The 23,410-nt window shown below is 45.9% G+C and overlaps 1 protein-coding gene across 1 annotated transcript in view; it reads left to right on the top strand.

Annotated features, from left to right (window-relative positions):
- PHACTR2 (phosphatase and actin regulator 2) overlaps positions 1-23,410 on the top strand; it is a 130,340-nt gene that overhangs the window by 44,303 nt on the left and 62,627 nt on the right. The gene's annotated exons all lie outside the window — the stretch shown is intronic.

Here is a 23,410-nt window from a genome sequence, read left to right as displayed (position 1 = left end):
AGATAGTGGACATAAAACAGCATGATTATGGTAGAGGGGTAACTGTTCCTGTTTGTATATCTGTTAAAGGGTCATCCCGGCTTATGAAAACATGTCCTCTTTCTGCCAGAAACAGCATTGCTCGTGTCTGGTTTGGGTTTTGTAACTCTGTTCTATTGAAGTGAATGGAGCTCATATTTAACACCACATACAGCCTGGGGACAGGGGTGGCGCTGTTTTTGCATGAAAGTAGTGTTTTCCTAATCCTGGATAACACCTGCTTAAGACATTTCCACATTTGGCAACACAAATATTTGACATATTAAACTTATGCTGACTGGTTGAAACTATGTGAATCCACATCCTCTTTCTGTGAATGTGTCCCTGTTACAGCTGTTCCTTTCATATTACAACAGAACACTAAACAACAGGAGATTTTTTATTGTTGTGAATTCAGGAATATATATCACATTGGGCTGTGCACTCTAGAGCCCTATGTCTCTATGAAATGCTTTGTATACTTATGCTAAGTTTACACGAGGCGATTATTGGCCCGATTGTACGATTAACGATTTCGAAGTAACGATTTTTTTTTATAACGATCAGCGTTTAGAGGGTACGATATATCGTACGGAAAAATCGTTTTGCGATCGTACGCCCGCAGCCCCCTGCGCCGCCCGGATCGCCACCCCCGCCGTCGCTCTGATCGCCACCCCCGCCGCTCCGATCGCCCCCCCACCGCCACTCCGATCGCCCCCACCGACGCGGCCAAGAACATACGTTACCTGCTCAGCGCAGCAGGTCTTCGGACATCCCCGGCTCCCCTCTTCAGCGACTCCCCTTCAGTCAATCAGTGCTGCCTTGCATTGATTGGCTGAAGAGATGAGCCGGGAATTTCAAACGGCTCCTCTTCAGCCAATCAGTGCTCCTCTTCAGCACTGATTGGCTGAAGGGGAGCCGTTTGAAATTCCCGGCTCCCCTCTTCAGCCAATCAATGCACGCCAGCACTGATTGGCTGAAGGGGAGCCGTTTGAAATTCCCGGCTCCCCTCTTCAGCCAATCAATGCACGGCAGCACTGATTGGCTGAAGGGGAGCCGTTTGAAATTCCCGGCTCCCCTCTTCAGCCATTCAGTCCTGCCGTGCATTGATTGGCTGAAGAGGGGAACCGGGAATTTTAAACGACTCCCCTTCAGCCAATCAGTGCTGCCTTGCATTGATTGGCTGAAGAGATGAGCCGGGAATTTCAAACGACTCCCCTTCAGCCAATCAGTGCTGCCTTGCATTGATTGGCTGAAGAGATGAGCCGGGAATTTCAAACGGCTCCCCTTCAGCCAATCAGTGCAGCCTTGCATTGATTGGCTGAAGAGATGAGCCGGGAATTTCAAACGGCTCCCCTTCAGCCAATCAGTGCTGCCTTGCATTGATTGGCTGAAGAGATGAGCCAGGAATTTCAAATGGCTCCCCTTCAGCCAATCAGTGCTGAAGAGGAGCACTGATTGGCTAAAGAGGAGCCGTTTGAAATTCCCGGCTCATCTCTTTAGCCAATCAGTGCGCTGAAGAGGGGAGCCGGGGATGTCCGAAGAACTACTGCGCGGAGCAGGTAACGTATGTTCTTTGCCGCGGCGGTGGGGGGCGATCGGAGAGGCGGCGGCGGGGGTGGCGATCGAAGCGGCGGCGGGTGGGGGTGGCGATCAGAGTGGCGGCGGGGGAGGCGATCGGGGCGCCGGGGGTGTCGATCAGAGCGGCGGGGGTGGCGATCGAGCCGGTGCAGGGGGCTGCGAGCAGGGGGCCGGGCGGCCGGACTATCGCGCGACGACTGTTTACACGGAACGATCTGTGAATTTTTTTGCGATCGGCAAACGGCGATTTATGAACCTGTTAAAAGATCAAAATGAACGATTTTTCGATCGTTCGCTGCGTTTACACGTACGATTATCGTTCGAATTCGATCGTTATTGCGAAAATTCGCCCGATAATCGCTCCGTGTAAATCCAGCATTAGGTTCCATTTACACAGAAAGATTATCTAACAGATTATCTGCCAAAGATTTGAAAGCCAAAGCCAGAAACAGACTATAAACAGAGATCAGGTCATAAAGGAAAGCCTGAGATTTCTCCTCTTTTTAAATCTATTCTTGGTTTTGGCCTCAAATCTTTGGCAGATAATCTGTCAGATAATCTTTCTGAGTAAATGGACCCTTATTTAGTCCTGTTAAAGGGGTACTCCGGCTATTTTTTTCTTTCAAATCAACTGGTGTCATAAAGTTATAGAGATATGTAATTTAATTCTATTAAAAATTTTTTTGTCTTCCAGTACTTATTAGCTGCTGTATGTCCTCCAGGAAATGGTGTATTTTTTCCAGTCTGAGACAGTGCTCTCTGCTGCAACCTCTGTCCATGTCAGGAACTGTCCAGAGCAGCAGCAAATCCCCATAGAAACCTCTTTAAATTGTTAAAATGGCAAAGCTGTTAGTGTACCTGTAGATGATAATAATAATAATAATAATAATAATAATAATAATAATAATAATAATGCATTAAAGTACTTGTATTACTGTCCAACAAGGAAGAAAATGTATTCAGCACTCACCGGTAACTGTAAGTCAGGCTTGTATCTTTATTTCACATAAAATGTGCAGGCGGGGAGGAGGAGGGTGCGTGGCGTGTCTCAAATGGCGACGGCCGTTTCTGGCCTCTCGGGCCTGTCGTCTAGCCAGGAGCATGCGCCGTGTAACAAAGGGGAGTGTAAAATAGACACAGGTAACACACGTGATCAGTGGTATTAAAAAGATTATCTAAGCAATAAAACGTTACAAAAATACTGTCAGATCGTTTCTCTCGTTCAGGCCAAGTGGGCCCGTGGCTTCTAGACTCGCAATCCACAGAGACTCTCTTCTCAGTAGTGTCTGGTGCTGGTCTATGCCGTGAGCTTTGGGGTTAACCCTCTCTAGACCTAAAAACTTTAAAACCCTGGTAAAAACTTGTATTACTGTACTATTGATTATCATTCAGGAGCATGTGAGTCACATTCATGAATGTAACTGAAAAGAGTATTCAGCCAGGGATGGACTTCTTACATGCATGCATGTGGGATGATGTGATTTATCTTGTATCTGAAGCCAAAACCTGCAAAACTCACATGAATGGTGATAGTGTATAAATGTATTACAGGTGGCTGAAGAATGGTGCCTGTTACTGCCAGTCCAGGAGTCTACATGTTCTCCTTATAATATATAGGGGGTTTGCCGTCTAGTAATGAGAAAGAATGTGCACCACCTGTGGGGTCCATATTACTGTAATATTGTATTTAAAGATGTATACAGGCAAACGGATGTACAACAGATATCTTACTCTGAAATCAGCTTCTCTACCTACACTAGAATGCTGTACATTAAGGCCCTATTCCACCAACAGATCTGACGACAGATTATCTGCCAAAGATTTGAAGCCAAACCCAGGAGTGGATTTGAAAAGAGGAGAAATCCAGTCTTTCCTTTATGACCTGTTCTCTGTTTATAGTCTGTTCCTGGGTTTGGCTTCAAATCTTCGGCAGATAATCTGTCGTCAGATCTGTTGGTGGAATAGGGCCTTTACATTGCCTTCCCTTAGGTTGTATTCACACATGCTAAGTTTTTTCCGCTATAATTTTTGCACATCAGCAGCCTCACAGCCACAGACAGAGGTTTTGAAAAATTCTTGCAAAAAAAGTGGAAAACTAATATCTGAGAATACAACCATAGGCTATGTTAACACACTGCTTTTTTTTCATACTTTGAGCACTACATGGCCGTTTTCCGACCTTAGGTCTTTCATTGAGTTACTTCAGTGGGAAAATGGCATTTGCTTGGATAAAATTGTATATTTTTGGGTTTATTTAGGCTGTGAATACCCCAAATCGGGAGGGTATGCCATGATCCTCTAAATAACCATTCCCTCTATGACACAATGTTTGTGAAGGCTCTGACGGAGGGCACTGCATAAGCATATGACCGGCATAGGGGCAGAGCGGTGCTGTCTGATTTTCTCAGGGAATATTATCTTTTCCTTTTCACAACAAACTTGTAAAAATTTTGAAATGAATTATAGCAAAGGTAGAAAATCAATAGCTGGCATGTGTAAGTGTATAGTCTGCACTTATTGATGCACCCTGAAGGGACTAATGCTGGAAAGTATGTCAGTCCTTCTTTACTCTATCCTTACCGAGAAGTTTCTAATGAAACCTGATGCATGAATATTTTATATACCCTATGCTCCCAGTACATATTGCTTTGGGACATTAATACCAGAAGCAAGTCTGATTATCACTTTAACCCCTTCTAGATATGAGATGCAAAAGGCAAGTCTGCGATACACTTCTACAACATGCAGCTTACTGGGATATGTTGGTAATAACTGCAGTGTTGGTCCTTTCGCTTAGAGTCACATTAATATAAAAAATGTAATGGGCCGTTACACTCTCGTATTGAGGCTGTCACCCAACCACCCCCCCCCCCCCCCCCCTCCGTGTTGAGGCTGTCACCCAATCTCCCCCCCCCCCCCATGTTGAGGCTGTCACACAACCTCCTATACTGAGGCAGCCCTCAGGTTTGGCTGCTGGATTCCTAGCGTGCAGCTGTTAGTCAATGCCAAGGGGGACATGTATTATTACATAGCAGTCGGTTAGTATACGACTCAATAATTAGCAAATTTAGTAAACAAGATTGTGCCTCATTATGTGCCCAGAGAAAAGTGCCTCATTTTGCCATCAGAGTAAGATTCACCTTACAGTCCCCTCAACCCCCCATCATGCCTGTCCAGTGCTCTTCCCCACTAACGCACCTCTCCACCATCACTGAAGAACATCTCTCCAAACTACTCTCTACATCACACCTCACTACCTGTGAACCAATCCCATTCCACCTTATTCCCAATTCAGCACTTGTCCCCGCACTAACCCATCTCTTTAATCTATCACTGATTTCTGGCATCTTCCCATCTCCATATAAATATGCAACCATCACACCCATCCTTAAAAAGCCATCCCTTGACCCTATCTCCCTATCCAGCTACCGCCCCATCTCGCTTCTCCCCTTTGCCTCAAAACTCCTTGAACAACATGTCTACTATGAAGTTTCCTCCCACTTTTTATCCAACTCTCTTTTTGAGTCCCAGCAAACTGGCTTCCGCTCCCACCACTCCACAGAAACTGCCCTCACCAAAGTGGCCAACGACCTGCTAACTGCCAAAGCCTCATGTCAATACTAGTCTGTTTCTCCTTGACCTATCTTCTGCCTTCGACACAGTTGACCATTCTCTCCTCCTACAAATTCTTTCATCCCTTTGTGTCACTTGCTCAGCCCTCTCCTGGATCTCCTCTTACCTCTCCAACCGCACCTTTAGTGTCTCCCACTCTCACACCACCTCCTCTACTCGTCTGCTCACAGTTGGTGTCCCCCAAGGCTCTGTACTCGGGCCTCTTCTCTTCTCCATCTATACTTCTGGCCTTGGACACATCATAGAATCCAACGGCTTCAGGTGCCACCTCTACACCGATGACACTCGGATCTGCCTCTCTGGTCCGGATGTCACCTCTTTGCTATCCAGGATTCCAGAGTGTCTATCGGCCATATCTTCCATCTTCTCCTCCCGCTTTCTGAAGCTCAACATAGACAAAACAGAACTAATCGTCTTTCCCCCATCTCGCTCCACCCTGTCGTCTAATCTATCAATCACTATTAATTGCTGCACTCTGTCCCCCAAGTCCGCTGCCTTGTGGTGACCTTTGAATCTGAATCTTTTAAACCACACATTCAGACTCTGACCAAAAAAACATTTCCAGAATCCGCTCTTTTCTCACCCCTGATTCCACAAAACTGCTGGTACATGCTCTCATTATTTCCCGCTTGGACTACTGTAACATCCTCCTCTCTGGCCTTCCATCTAACTCCCTTGCTCCCCTCCAGTCTATCCTTAACTCTGCTGCCTGACTAATCCACCTTTCTCCTTGCGCCACCTTTGCCTCTTCCCTCTGCCAATGCCTTCAATGGCTCCCCATTGCCCAACGTATTCACTCTAAATTGTTTACCATGATGTACAAGGCCATCCACAACCTGTTCCCTCTGTACATCTCTGACCTGATATCCCTCTACCGTCCCTCACGCAACCCTCGAACCTCCAGTGACTTCCTTTTATGCTCCCCTCTTGGTCATACCTCACACAACCACCACCTAGACTTTGCCCGAACCTCCCCCATACTCTGGCGCTCACTACCCCGACACATCCGGCTCTCATCCACCATCAAGTCCTTCAAAAGGAACCTGAAAACCCATCTATTCAAACTAGGCTACAACCTATAATTCTGCAACACACTTGACTGGCTGCACTTTACCTCCAGTCTCTCTCCCTGTACCTTATAGATTGTAAGCCCTCGCGGGCAGAGTCCTCTTCTCCATGTACCAGTCTGCCATTTGCCTTCATGTAATGTGTTTTTGATCTTTTTTGTTCCTGCTTGTTACCCCTATCTATTGTATAGCACTCTGGAATTAAGGGCGCTCTATAAATTAATAATAAAAATGAACTTGTGTTCTCTATAGCTTGACATGCACGTACGCATTGTTTTCTGTGAAGAAATTAAGAAATTTTATTTAGTGCCTATAGATGTTTTTTTGCCATTCTAAAGCATGAAAAGTCAAAGGCTCTAGGGATCTATGCCAAGTTAAACAATTTGTCAATAAGGAAAGACTTCACATCTGCGGACAGCTGTTTCAGAGTTGTTACCTAAATGCGATGCCATGCGACTGTGCTACAGCTTGTACCAGAATTGCGCCAGATTGACAAAAAATTTAGCCACCACTCTGCATGGAAAACCTGATAAAGGGGCTTCCTCATTTCCCCGCACATTTTTTCACCCCAAAACAGTTTTTATCATGAGAATTTTCACAAAAGCAGAGCTGGTAGAAATATTCAGATTTAGGGTAGCTTCACACGTACCGGATTCACAGCAAATTTCACGCTACGAGTTTGCAGCGAAATTTGCTTTGAATCCTGGTAGTATGAAGTTCTATGGGGTTACATATATGTAATATATACATATATATGTAAAATATATGTAACCTGGCCCCTTTAACCCCTCGCAGCCCCCAGCCCGGAGCATACACTACCTGTTCGACGCTGCGGCTACATGTGAGGCTCCCAGCTCCCCTCGGTCCCCATCAGCACGGCAGCACTGATTGGCTGATGGGGACCGACGGGAGTCGGGAGCCTCACATGTAGCCGCGGTGCCGAGCAGGTAATGTATGCTGCAGGGGGTTAAGGGGGCCGGGTTACATATCCACATGAAAATTCCGCTGCGGATATGTAATCCCATAGAACTCCACACTACCATGATTCGCATTGGATTTCGCTGCAAACGCGCAGCTTGAAATCTGCTGCAAATCCGGTACATGTGAAGCTACCCTTATAGTACTTTATGAATTATGGAAATGTCCGTGTCCTGAGAGCGTTGGCCTTATCATTTTTAGTATTTTAAATGGCTCTTCTCTTTCCGTAGTCTATTATATTTGTGAGATCTCTGCATTTAAAAAAAAAAATTATGTTAATATATATATATATATATATATATATATATACACACACACACACACAGTGGTACCTTGGTTTAAGAGTAACTTGGTTTAAGAGTGTTTTGGTTTAAGAGCTCACAGTTTTTCAAAATTGTGACTTGGTTTAAGAGCTTTGCTTTGGTTTAATAGCTCCCTGTACTGGGTGGGAGCGCGAGTGGGGGAGGGGCATAGTCTGCATAGCGTGGTCTACAGCCCCTTACTCTAACCCAGGAAGTCTCCCTCACCTTCCAAATCATAGCAGATCCACTTCAGGCTGGGGCTTACATCAGGGGACAGGACTGTGGAGGTAATCTCTCCATAGCGGTAACCCTTCTCTCCCCTGAAAGAGAGCGCTGCTATACTGTGCCCACATTTGCCCTGCTCATTCCTTTATGCTCCCTGCTGTCTCTGTGAGCCCTTGTGTTTCCCATCCTCTCCATTACTGTACAGTAACTTATAATATCACATATTCTGCTGTTTCTGAATGTTTGTTTCATAATAAATCATTATTTTGGGGATGTGGAACCAATTGTCTGCATTGCTATGATTTCTTATGGAAAAGAGTGGATTTGGATTAAAAGCAATGTCCCGGAATGAATTATGCTCGTAAACCAAGGCAACACTGTGTATATATATATATGTGTGTATATATATATATATATATATATATATATATATATATATATATATATAAATAAAATTAGTTTTTATTTTGATAAAAACTTGAAATGGTAGAATAATGGTTTGTTCTGAGCAATGTAGCCAATAAGTTATTAATGGATGCAGATTATTCATCAATGCCAAAATTACCTGTATGCCAGAATTGTGCGCCAGATTGATGAATCAGTTGTGAAAAGCAATGTCGGGCAGGGGAAGTGTGGAAAAAAATTCAACTAATAGTAAATCAGGACCACATTTAAAGGGATTGTCAGGGATTTATCAATAAACTAGCATTGCATTGACTACTGTGGGTGTTGTATATTCTACATACACTTCTATTTTTTATTTATAGTGCTTACTGTGTCCTCAGTCACATGACCACCTGTGTTTTCCTCACTTCCTGTGATGTCACGTTCCCTTTCTGTTACTGCCAGTGAGGGAACAGTGAGTCATCAGGTAGGTGGGGTTATGCATCTACATTTCTTTGGCCCCACCCATGAAGGAGGAGCTAACATCTGAGCCCACACTCTCTAAGGGTATAAACACACACACACACACACACCGTATACGCAGCAAATACGCAACAAATACACAGCAGATTAGATCTAAATAACTGAACACAGCATCAAATCTGCACCATCAAATCTGCTGCAGATCTGCTGCATATTTGCTGCGTATACGGTGTGTGTGTTTGTACCCTAAAACATTGTGAGCTCCACTGGAGACAGAGACCAAGATGAGTGACTACAATCTCTGTACAGCACTGCAGAATAGGTGTGAGCTATATAAATAAAGGAACTATGGGGAGTCTGATTGGTAACTATGGGCAACTTCTTCCCTGTTCCTTTGCACAGGCTTTGATAAATCTCCCCCTATATTTTTATTATTGTACTGTAAAGATACAGGTACAGTGTTAGGGCAGTGCTGCTGCTGTCTCTAATATTGAGAGGAGAGATGATACTTCACCTCATGTCAGTCACCATTTTATGTATTGCTCAGTTAAACTCATTGAGATCACTGCAGTATACAGTGCAGTGGCGTAGCTATAGGGGTCGCAGCGGTTGCCATGGCGACCGGGCCCCTACGCTAGGGGGGCCCGCACGGCCCCCCTTGCCACTTGTCTCTGAGCATCCCGAGAAGCTGCAGCCGCGCAGCTTCTCGGGATGCACAGATCGCTTTGATGTTCCGCCCGCACAGTGAGCACAGTGAGCGGGCGGAACACTAAAGCGATCAGAATACCAGGAGCAGGACCTGTCAGCGTCCTCCTCCTGTATTCACTCCCATAGGCTGCCGGCACTTCATACCAGCAGCCTATGGGAGGCCGGGACGTGACCTCTCCGGCAGGCGTGATCATGTGACGTCATCACGCCTGCCGGAAGTCCCGTCCCTGCGGCTCGCAAGATGGAGCCAGAAGAGGAGGAAGAGCTGCTGCCTGCAGCCACAGCGCGAATTAGGTATGATGTTTGTTTTTTTAGGGGCACCTCTGGGGGCATTATTAGTTCATGGGGGCAACTCTGGGGGCATTATTAGCTCATGGGGGCACCTCTGGGGCATTATTAGCTCATGGGGGGCACCTCTGGGGGCATTATTAGTATATGGGGGCACCTCTGGGGGCATTATTAGTTCATGAGGGCCACCACTGGGGGCATTATTAGTATATGGGGGCACCTCTGGGGGCATTATTAGTCTATGGGGGCACCTCTGGGGGCATTATTAGCTCATGGGGGCACCTCTGGGGCATTATTAGCTCATGGGGGGCACCTCTGGGGGCATTATTAGCTCATGGGGGCATCTCTGGGGACATTATTAGCTCATGGGGGCACCTCTGGGGGCATGATTAGCTCATGGGGGCACAGCAGGGAATCCTACATACAGGGGGCACAGCAGGGGATCCTACATACAGGGGGCACAGCAGGGGATCCTACATACAGGGGGCATCCCACACAGCGCAGTTACTATGGGAGCCTACAGGAGGGAGAAAGGAAAGGAAGTTGCTAGAAATGTGCGGAGCCTAAATTGTTTGTCTCGCAGGTTCTGAAAAGATGAAACGTATCTGGAAGAAATCATCATGGAGGTTTGGGCCGGATGGAGGGGAAAAGGGAAAGTGCCGCCTCAGATCAAAGAAGACGTCACCTGTGAGTCACTGTATGACACTTTTCTTATTTTGTAGAACATCATTTAGTAGGCCACACAGACCTCTGACAGCAGCACTGCTTCTCTATTCTAGCCTGTTGTACTATGCTACTGCATTATGGAGATCTGCAGTTCCATCCTGTATCTACAAACTGTGGCTGTTTTTCAGGTTTATGCCCTTGTTATACATTACGATCCACATGCTGATTGCTATACTGTACAGTATATCTTATAATGTGACTTATCCAGCTGTTTCTAAATATTGAATTGTTTTACATGTCATTAAGAATATAAAATCATTATTTTTGGGGTGTGGAACCAATTGTCTGCATTTTAATAATTTCTTATAGGAATATTATTATATTATTATCATCTTTGGTTTAAGAGTGGATTTGGATTACAAGCACGGTCATAGAAGGAATTATGCTCGTAAACCAAGGCACCACTGTACTTAATACAGCACTGATACCTTTTGCTGCGGGAAAGGATTAAGCTTCAGTAATAAAGACAGAATTTCCCTAACAATGGGAATTCAACAGCAGATTGTAGAGAGACATCTAAAGACTTTGGGGCTTTTTTTCTGAGGAAATTAGTCATTGTTGGTAAATAAAGTGATTTAGGAATGAGTGACACGGTTGTGTAAATGTGCAACCCGCTGCTTCATTCTAATGGGGACTCGGGTTCTGAAAATCCAAGTGGGGGGGGGGTCTCAGCTGTCAGTCCACAATTGATTAGAGATGAGCGAACTTTTCAAAAGTTCGGTCCGACCGGACTTTTGGATTTTTTCGGGAAGTTCGGTCCGCCTGAATTTCGGATTTCTTTGGATTTCATAGTTTAAAGCATCTTTATGATACGGGGGTAGTGTATTTGGTTGAATTTAGGGCTCTACATGTCAGTAACATCATTATCTTTTCGATATCTGAAAGTCAATTTTTTTTTCTAGACTTCAATATTCACCATTACAGGGTCTATGCAGGAAATTTACCATTACAGGGTCTATGCAGGAAAAAGGTCACAAATGCAGTGAAGGAGCCGCAGTAGTCATTGGAGGCCAGTGGAGGTCCAGCAATAGTCATTTGAGGCCAGTACAGGAGCAGCAGTAGTCAACATGGAGGCCAGGCAGGAGCAGCAGTAGCCAACATGGAGGCCAGGCAGGATCAGCAGTAGCCAACATGGAGACCAGACAGGAGCAGCAGTAGCCAACATGGAGACCAGACAGGAGCAGCAGTAGCCAACATGGAGGCCAGGCAGGAGCAACAGTAGTCAACATGGAGGGCAGGCAGGATCAGCAGTAGCCAACATGGAGGCCAGGCAGGAGCAACAGTAGTCAACATGGAGGGCAGGCAGGATCAGCAGTAGCCAACATGGAAGCCAGGCAGGAGCAGCAGTAGCCAACATGGAGGCCAGGCAGGATCAGCAGTAGCCAACATGGAGGCAAGGCAGGAGCAGCAGTAGCCAACATGGAGGCCAGGCAGGATCAGCAGTAGCCAACATAGAGGCAAGGGCAGGCACACCAGTAGTCAGCCTAGATGCCAGTTATGGCCCAGCAGTAGCCAACATTGAGGCAAGGGCAGGTAAATCAGTAGTCAATCTAGATGCCAGTTAAGGCCCAGCAGTAGCCAACATTGAGGCAAGGGCAGGCCCAGCAGTAGTCAACCTAGATGCCAGTCAAGGCCCAGCAGTAGCCAACATAGAGGCAAGGGCAGGCACACCAGTAGCCAACCTAGATGTCAGTTAAGGCCCAGCAGTAGCCCCCATTGAGGCAAGGGCAGGCACAGCAGTAATCAACCTAGATGCCAGTTAAGGCCCATCAGTAGCCAACATTGAGGCAAGGGCAGGCACAGCAGTAGTCAACCTAGGTGCCAGTTAAGGCCCAGCAGTAGCCAACATTGAGGCAAGGGAAGGCACAGCAGTAGTCAACCTAGATGCCAGTTAAGGCCCAGCAGTAGCCAACATGCCCTGCACTTGATTGTCCCCTGTCTCTTCCTCCACGTGCTCATCGTCATCAAAGAGCAGTTTGCGGCTCATAGACGCCAACAGTTCCCTTGCAGGCAGCGAGTCAAAAGTTAGCGGGATGTTGCAGAGGATGTCAGATGGAGGAGGTGGGGGAATTGCTGCGTTCCTGTGCCATGTCAGGGTCGTGTCCGAGGTACCCACAGATACCTGGCTCCAGGACTGTGGAATTAGACGTGTGGACACGACCCTGGTGTGACGAAGGAAGCTCAGGCCTGCCACTGGACCCTCTTCCTGCGCTACTTCCTCTTATGCCCCTTGAGCCAGACTCTCTGCCCTGCCCTCTGCCTGAAATGCTTTTTGAGGTTTCCTGCTGCCGCTGTGCCATGACTTTATATTCAAATTATGATTTCTACACTTTGTAGATGAGAATAGTATTTTCTGTAATATATAGGACTTGTAATATATAGGACAACTATAGAAATTGTCTACATATATAGCTCTTTTTTTAAGATACAATGCTATACACCTGAACCAGGTATTTTAGTCTCTCAGAAAAAGACAGATGTGATATACACACTTTCAATCAGAAGGGTCCAAGTATAGAAATTAGGTATATAGCACTTTTTTAACCCCTTAAGGACCGGGCCTAAAATGGCCTTAAGGACCGAAGCAAATTTTATGAATATGACCTGTGTCATTAATAACTTCGGGATGCTTTTACCTATCTGGCTGATTCTGAGATTGTTTTCTCGTGACATATTGTACTTCACATTTCTTGTAAATTGGAGTCGATACTTATAACGAATCTTTATGAAAAAAACCAAAATAACGTGAAAAATTGTAAAAAAAATGCATTTTTCCAACTTTAAACCTTTTCTGCTTATACAGAAAATGGTTATGCCACATAAATTATATATTAAATAGCATTAGCAACATGTCTACTTTATGTTGGCAGCATTTATTAAACTATATTTCATTTTTTTTAGACAATAGTAAGCGTAAAACATTAGCAGCAAATTTCCAAATTTTCAGTAAAATTTCAAAATCAGATATTTTTAGGGACCTGTTCAGGTTTAAAGTGTATTTGAGGGGCCTGTATGTTAGAAAGCCCCTCAAAGCACCCCATTTCAGAAACTGCACCCCCCAAACTCTGCAAAAGCAGATCCAGAAAGTTTTTTAACCCTTTAGGGGAGTCACAGAAATAAAAGCCAAGTGTGTAAGAAATTTGAAAATTTTAATTTTCTGTGCAGAGATTTTATTGTAATCCAATATTTTTCATAATTATAAACTTATTACCAGAGAAATGCACCCCAATATTTATTGCCCCGTTTCTGCAGTTTATAGAAATACGCCATATGTGACCCTATTGCGCTATTTGACGCAACCACAAGCCTCAGATATAAGGGAGCGCCTAGTGCATTTCAATGGCTCCGTTATATTTGGTCATTTCTGACTGTACCACTTCAGGTTGGCAGAGGCTCTGGGGTGGCAAAACCTAAAAAACACCACTAAAGGGACACCATTCAGAAAACTACACCCCTCAAGGAATGTAACTAGGGGTGCGGTGAGCATCTGGACCCCACAGGTGCTTCACAGATTTTCCCAACAATATGGCGTGAAAAAAGACAAAAGTATTTTTTACACTAAAACATTGTTCTAGACTTCAATTTTTCATTTTCACAAAGGGATAAAAGGAAAAAAAAACACAAAACATGTAGTGCAGTTTCTCCCGAGTAAGGAAATACCCCACATGTGGACATAAAGTGCCAAGCGGGCGCAGGACGAGCCTCCAAAGGGAAGGAGCGCCAATTGGCTTTTGGAAGCTGGATTTCACTGGAATGGATTTCAAGGGCCACGTCGCATTTACAGAGCCCTCGTGCTGCCAAAACACTGGAAACCCCCCACAAGTGACCCCATTCTGGAAACTACACCCCTCAAGGAATCTAACAAGGGGTGCAGTGAGCATATGGACCCCACTGGTGACGGGCACAAATGTGGAACAATGTGACGTGAAAGTGAAAAATTTCATTTTTTCACTTTCACGGCACAAATGTGCCCATCATCAAGGGGTCCATATCCTCATTGCACCCCTTGTTAGATTCCTTAAGGTGTTGGGTTTCCACTGTCCTGGCAGCACAAGGGCTCTGTAAATGCGACATGGCATTTATCATCCATTCTAGCCAAATCCAACCTCCAAAATCCAAATGGCGCTCCTTCCCTTGAGAGGCTTGCCCTGCACCCACATGGCGCTTTATGTCCACATGTGGGGTATTTACGGACTCGGGGGAAATTGCTCTAAACATTTTGTGTGTTTTTTTCTCTTTTAACCCCTTGTGAAAATGATAAATTCAAGGCTAGACCAACATTATAGTGTAAAAAATGTAATATTTCATTTTCACGCCACATTGTTCCACATTTGTGCCCGTCACCAGTGGGGTCCATATGCTCACTACACCCCTTGTTACATTCCTTGAGGGGTGTAGTTTCCATAATGGGGTCACTTGTGGGGGGTTTCAACTGTCTTGGCAACACAGGGGCCTTTTAAATGCAACATGGCCCCTCGAAATTCATTCCAGCCAAATCCAGCCTCAAAAAACCAAATGGCGCTCCTTCCCTTTGGAGGCTTACCCTGCACCCACATGGCGCTTTATGTCCACATGTGGGGTATTTCCGTACTCAGGGGAAATTGCTCTACAAATTTTGTGTTTTTTTTATTTTTTAGCCCCTTGTGAAAATGAAAAAATCAAGACAAGATTAATGATTTAGAGTAAAAATTTAAAACAAATTACACCAAATGTTGGTCTAGCCTTGATTTTTTTCCATTTCCACAAGGGGTTAAAAAAGAAAATAAACGCAAAGCGTGTAGGGTAATTTCCCCTGAGTACGAAAATACCCCACATGTGGACATAATGTGCCATATTGGCACAGGGCAAGCCACCAAAGGGACAGAGCGCCATTTAGAGGCTGGAATGGAGGATGGAGGCCATGTCGCAATTACAAAGCTCCTGTGCTGCCAGGACAGTAGAAACCCCCCACAAGTGACCCCATTCTGGAAACTACACCCCATAAGGAATCTAACAAGGGGTGCAGTGAGCATATGGACCCCACTGGTAACAGGCACATATGTAGAACATGTGCCGTGAAAATAAAAAATACAATTTTTTTCATTTTCACGTCCCAAATGTGGCCGCCACCAGGGGGCCATATCCCCGCTGCCCCCCTTGTTAGATTCCTTATGGGGTGTAGTTTCCAGAATGGGATCACTTGTCGGGGGTTTCTACTGTCCTGGCCGCACAGAGGCTTTGTAATTGCATCATGGCATCCTCTAATGGGAATGGCGGCCATACCTATTTAGCTGGGGAAAAGGGACCATTCTAATTTATTTGGGGGTATTAGACCAATTATTAGTTTATAAGGTTGGAAAGGACAGGTGTCCATCAAATTCAACCTGTGTTGATCCAGAGGAAGGCAAAAAACCCTCGTAAGGCAGACGACAGTAGCCTTATCACAGGGGAAAAATTCCTTCCTGACTCCATAATGGTGATCAGAATAATCCCTGGATCAACGTGACCCCTGAAATAGGAATAAGGGACAGAATTTAGATAATGTAGAACCCCAATGACGTGTGGTACGCCTTGAAGCGATCCAGTATGCAGAGGCCGGGGTGATCAGGACAGACACACTGGAAAATGGCGTCCTTCCTGATCCCCCTGTTACGCCACAATCTGCAATTCTTCTGGGGTCTCCTGTTTTCCAGTGTGGGGGGACGTCACCTTGAAAATATTGTCCTGGTGCGATACGGGGTCCTTCATATCCAGAAGCGCTGGGTCCGCTCCATGGCTGCTAAATATTAGGGCGCTATTATTACTTCTGATATGTTCGGATCGTGCCGCAAGCTACAGGGCAGCGAGGGACCGGAAGAGGGGGTGCTGGTATAAAAGTTATCCCCGTACAGGTGGTAACCTTTATCCAGCAGTGGGAAGATCAGTTCCCGAATGATCTCCCTACTAACTCCGAGGATGGGGGGGGGGGGCATCTGGGGGCTGGATTCGGGTGTCCCTTCCTTCATACACTCTAAGTGCACGTGCACACTGCGGAATGGCGAAGGATAACCCTTTGTGCATTCCGCAGCTGGCACCCACCGGCAGACTGATGCGGGCGCGCGTCTCCGTCCGTGTCATAGACTCCATTCTATGCACGGGCGGATTCCGCTCTCCGTCAAATGTGTTCATTCTTTGGATGGAAGATGGAATCCGCCCATGCATAGATTGGAGTCTATGACACGGGTGGAGACACACGCCCGCATTAGTCCGCCGGCGGGTGCCAGCTGCGGAATGCACAAAGGGTTATCCTTCGCCATTCCACAGTGTGCACGTACCCTAAATCTGTAAGTGTACCCTGAGGTACTCTCACAGAGTTTGTAGAATTTCACGCCATACCGTGATCTCTTATTGGGACGGTACTGGCGGAAAAGACGTGTCTGGGGGGCAGCGTACGCTACGTCATTGGATGATGAGGATGAGGATGAATGGAGGAACGAAGGACCCCCCATTCATCCTCACTGGCTGTTTCGGTGTCGGAGGCAATAATAGCGTATGCGTCCGACACCGAAAACACCCTGGGGGCCATCTTTATACGGTTATTGGTATATGGGGTATGTAGTGGTGTAGTGTAAAACTTTATTCCGTGTAGTGTAATGGTGTTTTTTACATGCTTTTTTAACATTAAGTATAAAAAAAAAAACTACGCCAAGAAAGGAGTTGCTGATAAATGCCGCACTTATGTGCAGCACGTATAAGCAGACCGTGGCTGTAGGATATAGGAAAAAAACACTCTACGCCAAAAAGGAGGAGTTGCTGATCAGCGGCGCACTTACGTGCGATGCTGATCAGCACTCAGCGGCGATAGGGTGCGGAAAATAGAAAAAAAAAAAAAAAATCTTTCTTCAACCCTATAGCTACTGATATGTGTATTATATACACTTATCAGCCGCTAGGGGGCAGTAGAACGCCAATTCCGGAAAAAGCCGAAGTTTGACGACGCTGGAGCCGATGATTACCGATGGGGACTGCCGGAAAAAGGCGAAGACGCCGACGAAGACGAGGACGCGTTCGGAACCCGGAAGACGCGTTCGGAACCCGGAAGACGCGATCGGGACGCTGGATCCGGTGAGTATGGGTCAATACCTGCTCTGGACACCTCAGCTACCTAGCTGAGGTGTCCACAGCAGGTATTTAACCCTTTCATGGGGTACTTTTATCGCCGGCGATCGGGACGTGGCACTGTGGCCACCGTTACTTTTAACACTAATGGCGGTCGGTGTCGTCCTCGGACAGCACCGACCGCCATTGCTATCCGGGCCATCGGGTCACCGATGACCCGGAAAGCTGCAGATCGCCGCCATATGCTGATCTGAATTGATCAGCCAATAGCGGCGATCGTCAGCACGGGAGGGGTTAATCACCCCCCGTGCCGACAAGCAGGGATGGCCTGCTATACATTATAGCAGGCCATCTTCCCCGATCGATGCGTGTGTACACGCAGCGATCGGGGAAACCGCGGGCGTAAATGTACGCCCGTTTGCGTTAAGGCACGGGTTTTGGGGGCGTACGTAAGGGGTTAAAGATACACTACTATACACCTGAACCAGGTATTTTAGTCTCTCAGGATAAGAGGGATGTGATATACACACTTTCAATCAGAAGGGTCCAAGTATGGAAATTGGGTATATATATATATATATATATATATATATATATATAGAGAGAGAGAGAGAGAGAGAGCACTTTTTTTTAAAGATACAATGCTATACACCTGAACCAGGTATTTTAGTCTCTCAGGATAAAGACAGATGTGATATACACACTATCAAAAGTATAGGACTTTGCACCGTGCACCCTTTTCTGTCCAATGCCTAATCTATCTATCTTTCGCCCTCTCTTTATTTCTCTCTCAATCACTAGATGTTTCTCCTCTCAGCTTTCCTAATCTTTCCTTTCCCATAATATCTTCTCAGTAGTCTGTGGTACACCACAACAACAGCAGCTTGCTTCTTCTCTCTCTCCCTCTACACACTGCGTGGCGCGGTCATGTCACCGCTCCTTTTAAAGCAATACCGACGTCACACAGGGGGTGGGCTAGTACAAGATCCCTGCTGATTGGATGTGTTCCGGGCATCATGGGAAATCGCTTTTCCCACCCGGAACACTTCCTGCTTTCTAGAATGGCGGCTGCCATTTTATAAAGCAAGAAAAAAAAAATCGGAGCGGATTTCCAAAAATCCGAATCCGATTGGACTCGGATTTTTGGGAAAATCCGAACCGGATCCCATACCGGGCGAACCGGTTCGCTCATCTCTACGAGTGATCAGGTAGTTATCCCCTATCCTGTGGATCGTCATCCATCCTGTGGAAAGGGGATAACTGTCAGATGGGAATACCCCTTTAATAACCATCCTTTGTTTTATATCACCAGTTACTTACCCTCTTACATGCATTTTCTTTAAAGGAGAACTCTGGAAAAATCTAAAAATCGAGAGAGGACAGGGGTGGTAACATGAACGAGAAGTTATATGTATGGTACTCTACTACTTGACCTGTGACATGCTGGGATGTAGCTAGTGACGCCACTGGGGGAAGGGGTCAGACCGGTTAGTTAACCACATTACAAAGTTATATAACTTTGTAATGTGTGTTAAATAAGCCAAAAAACTTTTTCGTGGGAGTTGTCCTTTAACTTGCTGAACACAACTGGACCGTCTCGGACAGGGGTCCTGGCAGAGCCAGGCCTCGGCTTAACTACAGCAGGGAAATCTACTGTGTGTCTTCCTCCCACGAGAATCTGTGTAAGACTGAAGCTACACTTCCTCTCACCAAGTGACTACTTCCTACAGGGGTGTGTAAGGGACCCTGTGAGTGCTGGAGAGGAATGTGTGCAAGAAGAGAAGGAAATGATAGGTTAGATAAGAAGAGTATCTCTACTGGACAATAAAATACATAATATACGTAGAACAATAGCCCTTTGTTTACTACAGCTGTGCGATAGATAAAACTTTACATACAAAACACTGACATCTAGTGGTGAAATAATTGACTACCTTCATCACCACTTAGCTTTGAGTAAAACGGCTTTTGCGACAGGTGTGGCACAAGAAACACCCGTGGTGGGACACCGCATATGTACCTGTCCGCTGCCCCCACAGCACAGTGTCACCAGCTCACTCCCAGCCTTTGCTCTCCTGATTCTCTCAGTTCCGGTGTCATCACAATAAGGCAGGTACTCCCCGCTCAGCCAGTAAGTGACTGCAGAGGTGTCCTGTTTAAGTCACTGACTAGCCAAGCTGGCATTTCTGAGCCGGGTTGTGACGTTGCTGAGGGGTGCTGCTTAAGGCCGACACAGGTCTGTGAGCGGCACCGCTGCACTACAATGGCACCGGAACAGGTAAGTATAACTTCTCTATTATGCTACCACCCCCCTGCCGTCCCTGGATTTTTACATTTCACCCGAGTTTTCCTTTAAGACCAAGCTGTGATATATAAGAATTGAGGACAATAGAAGATACAGTTTCTAGTCTACTAGAGCTGATCTCTGTAAATGTTTACTGGCTATTAATGCAGCACCAAAGATTCTTAACTATTCACTTGTTAGTAAAAAAAAACCCAAAAAAACCCCAATTATTTAATGTGTTCATGTGAGAACAACACAAAGGTTTCAACGTGTCAAAAAATATTAGCATATCAACAAGCTGATCTTGGCAGGAGAGCCCTTCTGTCCTTGCTTTTAACACTTGTCTGCTTACAGAAGCCTCTTTGTTTGGAGCTGTTGGTAAAAGAACAGGAGGATAAGAAGCAAGAGAAGAAAGTGCTGCTAAGTACTGGGGATGAGGAGCTCCATGTCATTGGCCTTGTTAACATCTACCTATGTATTTATGTGTGTATATATGCATGTGTATCTGTCTATGTATATGTATGTATGTATTCACTTCATAAAGGCATCCCCTAAGGGATACGTCTAAATGGTGGGACAATCCCTTTAAGTAAAGTGAATAATTGTCAGAAGCTACAGAAATGGACATACATTAGGATCTGAATGACCTTTGCCAGGGACAAATTATGATGGCTAGCTGGCTGGTTCAGACCTGGTCTCAGAGATGGTGGGGCTGTTGTTTGCAGTGGCATACCATGAACAAACTTTTTCTGTTGTGATACAGAAAAAAACCTGGATCGCACAATCCTTTTGATATTATAAAAAACGGTTAACATATGCAATCCAAGTGAAACATCACCTTCACCCTCCCCACCAAATACCCACGGCTTTCTTCACATAATCAGGTTAAGATTCTCTCCTCCTGGCTTATGGTCCCTTGCATAGACATATATCCCTATCTTATTCATGATTTTTAAGTTTCCCTAGTGTACCAGCGGCATCGAGCAGGGCCCGATAATACCTGCCGTCCGCTTCTCCCCGGGTCCCGCGCGCTCTAGATTCACAGCGGCCTGTCAGCTGATAGGCCGCTCAGCCAATAACAGGCCGGGACCGCCGCGGCCTGTGATTGGCTGAGCGGCCTATCAACTGACAGGCCGCTGTGAATCTAGAGCGCGCGGGAGCCCGGGAGAAGCGGACGGCAGGAGCAGCCCTGGAACGTGGATGGGTTATGTATATCGTTAGTCGCCGCCCGTGCACCGCTATTACTCGCAGCGGTGCGCGGTCGGCGCCTGACAAAAATAGGTTCTAACCTATATCAACGATCAGCCAATCGGGCCAATTATCGTTCCGTGTAATAGTACCCTTAGATACCATACTGTGTCCTTAAAGGGAAGCATAACCTTTATAATCTCCTCACCAAAGAGGAATGTTTTCCACTTTTTAAAGAACCATTTTGTGAACTTTTCCTTTGAACGTGTTACCTTGAATTGATCTAAGGACATATATTGCTTCACCTGAGGAACTACTTCTGCTGGTGTCGGCATATGTGGGTTTCCTCCCACTGGGGGCGGGTGGGCCGGCCGGTGCCTATGTATAGAACGAGGCGCTGTACACGGGAACCAGGGGTAACCTGATGGTACATTCGTGTTAATGTCCATATATTTCAGTAGTGTAGGCAGAGATTATATAGTAATCTAGAAATTGCCATAATTTTAAGTAAATGACATCTAACCATTATGGAAAGGGGAAGTCTATGCCAACGATCAGTCTTGAAGAATGGACTGGATTTAACAATGATTTTCAGGTTGGCTCAAAAGATGCTATCGACACAAAAAAAAAAACAAATTTTTGTTTGATCGTTCCAAGGTTTACAACAGAAGATTATTGCCTAGATTTGTGTAAAAGTGTACCTGTCATTCGTGAGTGTTCAGCCTGTACCGATCGCACTGCAGCATATCCTCTCCCCACTTCTGTTTAAGAAAAAAAGTCAGGCTCTATAGACTTAAAGTGACACTGTCACCCCTTTTTTGCATTCTGACTTCTCTACATAGGTGTAATGGGTAAATTTAGCGGTTTTCATACCATATTTTATATCATACGTCATGCTGCTTGTTCAAGTAAAAAGTCATCTTTTATCAACTGCAGATTGTGCTAAGTGGGGGGGGGGCTTAGTGGCATTTGCGCCACTTAGCCCTGCCCAGAGCGCCACCGTTAGCCCCGCCTCTCCATGATGCCATAGGCACATAAGCCCCACCAACTCGCTGACCATTGGAACAGGCTGGCCTAAAGGTCTAGGCCCGTCCCCCTCTAGGTCGGCCCACCAATGGGTATCGAGGGGATGGGGCCTATGTGCCGATGACGTCACGGAAGGGCCAACGGTGGCGCTGTGGGCGGGGCTAAGTGGCGCTAATGCCACGAGGCACCGCCCACTTAGCACAATCTGCAGTTGATAAAATATCACTTTTTACTTGAACAAGCAGCATAACGTATGATATAAAATATGGTATGAAAACTGCTAAATTTACCTTTTACACCTGTGTAGAGAAGTCAGAAGGCAAAAAGCCGGCGACCGTGTGACTTTTAGGCCCTATTACAGCTCCCCGCAGCCCCCTGGCTCTTACCCGCTTGTTGCCGACACGTCTAATAGCGCAGGCAGCGAGCGGGGAATAAGGAGCAAAAGCGGCAGTCGCTTGCTCTCTTTCGTCACCGTGTAATAGGGTCTTTACATTATGAGCCCAACTCTTTTTATTTTTCTTACACTCGTTCTCCCAATCAGTACAGGTGTGAACACTCAGACCCGGACCGATCAAAACTTTTGACATGTCTCCATGACATGTCAAAAGTTTTTACAAATGAAAGGTAAACTTTAAGGAAAGTGATGAGAGGAAGGACAACATGAACTGGTGATAGGGTCATGGCTGCCCAAGGCACATTAATGCGCTTGGGGAATGAAGGCTCTAATCTGATCCCACAGAAGATGCTGGTTATGATAGAACGGTGTGAGAATATAGAGCATTAGGGTACACTGAGTAATAGGCCAGGAATTGAAGAGGAAAGTTTTCTGCTTGAAATTCCTTGCCTATTCAGCTCAGGCAGAACAGGTCCGGAATTTGAGAAAAATTCAAGCAGCGGAGAGTGGAATTCCATCTGCCTCAGTGTGTCAATGGGAGGGCCTCGAACGCCTATGTTTCCATTGCTCTTCACTCAAACAATTGACATGTCAATTCTTGGGACGGATGGCGGAATCCGCCTGAGCATAGAATGGAGTCTATGGGACTTTTTTTCTTCGCTATTGCGTTTGTATCTACTGCGAACGACCGAACGACGTCTTATTCAATGCGAACGAGCAACGATAAAAATAGGTCCAGGTCTTATAAAGCGATCAACGATTTCTCGTTCGGTCGTTAACTGCATTTTAACCGAACAATTATCGTTTAGATTCGAACGATTTAACGATAATCTGAACGATAATCGTCCGGTGGAATAGGGCCCTAAGCATGGCACAATCTCACCCTCATCACACAGTGATACATTGTATATGGATGCCCCTGCTGGCAGGAAGGGCGCTGCTGCCATCTGAGGCACCAGAAGTGTAACTAGTAGCCACATAGCATATACCAGTGGCCACACAGTCACCTCGCCACACAGCAGTGACCCCTGAGCCCTGCTACATGTCT

This window comes from Dendropsophus ebraccatus, chromosome 6, assembly GCF_027789765.1.
Source record: "Dendropsophus ebraccatus isolate aDenEbr1 chromosome 6, aDenEbr1.pat, whole genome shotgun sequence".
Classification (NCBI taxonomy): Eukaryota; Metazoa; Chordata; class Amphibia; order Anura; family Hylidae; genus Dendropsophus; species Dendropsophus ebraccatus.
Note: the sequence above shows the minus strand (reverse complement) of the source record. Positions and strands in the feature narration are given on the sequence as shown.